Genomic DNA, 3,012 nt, shown 5'->3' with positions numbered 1-3,012 from the left:
CTCACCTGGGCACTGTGGAGGAAGATGACGTCACCCTCACCTGGGCTCTGTGGAGAAAGATGATGTCACCCTCACCTGGGCACTGTGGAGGAAGATGACGTCACCCTCACCTGGGCTTTGTGGAGGAAGATGATGTCACCCTCACCTGGGCACTGTGGAGGAAGATGACGTCACCCTCACCTGGGCTCTGTGGAGGAAGATGACGTCACCCTCACCTGGGCTCTGTGGAGGAAGATGATGTCACCCTCACCTGGGCTCTGTGGAGGAAGATGACGCCACCCTCACCTGGGCTCTTGGGAGGAAGATGACGTCACCCTCACCTGGGCTCTTGGGAGGAAGATGACGTCACCCTCACCTGGGCTCTGTGGAGGAAGATGATGTCACCCTCACCTGGGCTCTGTGGAGGAAGATGATGTCACCCTCACCTGGGCTCTGGGGAGGAAGATGATGTCACCCTCACCTGGGCTCTGTGGAGGAAGATGACGTCACCCTCAACTGGGCTCTGGGGAGGAAGATGACGTCACCCTCACCTGGGCTCGTTGGAGGAAGATGATGTCACCCTCACCTGGGCTCTGTGGAGGAAGATGACGTCACCCTCACCTGGGCTCTGGGGAGGAAGATGACGTCACCCTCACCTAGGCTCTTGGGAGGAAGATGACGTCACCCTCACCTGGGCTCTTGGGAGGAAGATGACGTCACCCTCACCTGGGCTCTGTGGAGGAAGATGACGTCACCCTCACCTGGGCACTGTGGAGGAAGATGACGTCACCCTCACCTTGGCACTGGGGAGGAAGACGACGTCACCCTCACCTGGGCTCTGTGGAGGAAGACGAGGTCACCCTCACCTGGGCTCTGTGGAGGAAGATGACGTCACCCTCACCTGGGCGATGTGGAGGAAGATGACATCACCCTCACCTGGGCTCTGTGGAGGAAGATGACGTCACCCTCACCTGGGCGATGTGGGGGAAGATGACGTCACCCTCACCTGGGCACTGTGGAGGAAGATGACGTCACCCTCACCTGGGCTCTGAGGAGGAAGATGACGTCACCCTCACCTGGGCTCTGTGGAGGAAGATGACGTCACCCTCACCTGGGCACTGAAGAGGAAGATGACGTCACCCTCACCTGGGCACTGTGGAGGAAGATGACGTCACCCTCACCTGGGCACTGTGGAGGAAGATGACGTCACCCTCACCTGGGCTCTGTGGAGGAAGATGACGTCACCCTCACCTGGGCACTGTGGAGGAAGATGACGTCACCCTCACCTGGGCACTGTGGAGGAAGATGATGTCACCCTCACCTGGGCTCTGTGGAGGAAGATGACGTCATCCTCACCTGGGCTCTGTGGAGGAAGATGACGTCACCCTCACCTGGGCTCTGTGGAGGAAGATGACGTCACCCTCACCTGGGCACTGTGGAGGAAGATGACGTCATCCTCACCTGGGCTCTGTGGAGGAAGATGACGTCACCCTCACCTGGGCTCTGTGGAGGAAGATGACGTCACCCTCACCTGGGCACTGTGGAGGAAGATGACGTCACCCTCACCTGGGCACTGTGGAGGAAGATGATGTCACCCTCACCTGGGCTCTGTGGAGGAAGACGACGTCACCCTCACCTGGGCTCTGTGGAGGAAGATGACGTCATCCTCACCTGGGCTCTGTGGAGGAAGATGACGTCACCCTCACCTGGGCTCTGTGGAGGAAGATGATGTCACCCTCACCTGGGGGATGTGGAGGAAGATGACGTCACCCTCACCTGGGCGATGTGGGGGAAGATGACGTCACCCTCACCTGGGCACTGTGGAGGAAGATGACGTCACCCTCACCTGGGCTCTGAGGAGGAAGATGATGTCACCCTCACCTGGGCTCTGTGGAGGAAGATGACGTCACCCTCACCTGGGCTCTGTGGAGGAAGATGACGTCACCCTCACCTGGGCTCTGTGGAGGAAGATGACGTCACCCTCACCTGGGCTCTGTGGAGGAAGATGACGTCACCCTCACCTGGGCACTGAAGAGGAAGATGACGTCACCCTCACCTGGGCACTGTGGAGGAAGATGACGTCACCCTCACCTGGGTTCTGTGGAGGAAGATGACGTCACCCTCACCTGGGCTCTGTGGAGGAAAATGATGTCACCCTCACCTGGGCACTGTGAAGGAAAATGATGTCACCCTCACCTGGGCACTGTGAAGGAAGATGACGTCACCCTCACCTGGGCTCTTGGGAGAAATATGACGTCACCCTCACCTGGGCTCTTGGGAGGAAGATGACGTCATCCTCACCTGGGCTCTGTGGAGGAAGATGACATCACCCTCACCTGGGCTCTGTGGAGGAAAATGATGTCACCCTCACCTGGGCACTGTGAAGGAAGATGACGTCACCCTCACCTGGGCACTGTGGAGGAAGATGGTGTCACCCTCACCTGGGCTCTTGGGAGGAAGATGACGTCACCCTCACCTGGGCTCTTGGGAGGAAGATGACTTCACCCTCACCTGGGCACTGTGGAGGAAGATGACGTCACCCTCACCTGGGTGATGTGGGGGAAGATGACGTCACCCTCACCTGGGCACTGTGGAGGAAGATGACGTCACCCTCACCTGGGCTCTGAGGAGGAAGATGACGTCACCCTCACCTGGGCTCTGTGGAGGAAGATGACGTCACCCTCACCTGGGCTCTGTGGAGGAAGATGACGTCACCCTCACCTGGGCTCTGTGGAGGAAGATGACGTCACCCTCACCTGGGCTCTGTGGAGGAAGATGACGTCACCCTCACCTGGGCACTGAAGAGGAAGATGACGTCACCCTCACCTGGGCACTGTGGAGGAAGATGACGTCACCCTCACCTGGGTTCTGTGGAGGAAGATGACGTCACCCTCACCTGGGCTCTGTGGAGGAAAATGATGTCACCCTCACCTGGGCACTGTGAAGGAAAATGATGTCACCCTCACCTGGGCACTGTGAAGGAAGATGACGTCACCCTCACCTGGGCTCTTGGGAGAAATATGACGTCACCCT

This window comes from Rana temporaria, unplaced genomic scaffold, assembly GCF_905171775.1.
Source record: "Rana temporaria unplaced genomic scaffold, aRanTem1.1, whole genome shotgun sequence".
NCBI lineage: Eukaryota > Metazoa > Chordata > Amphibia > Anura > Ranidae > Rana > Rana temporaria.
This window is presented reverse-complemented; position numbering follows the sequence as displayed.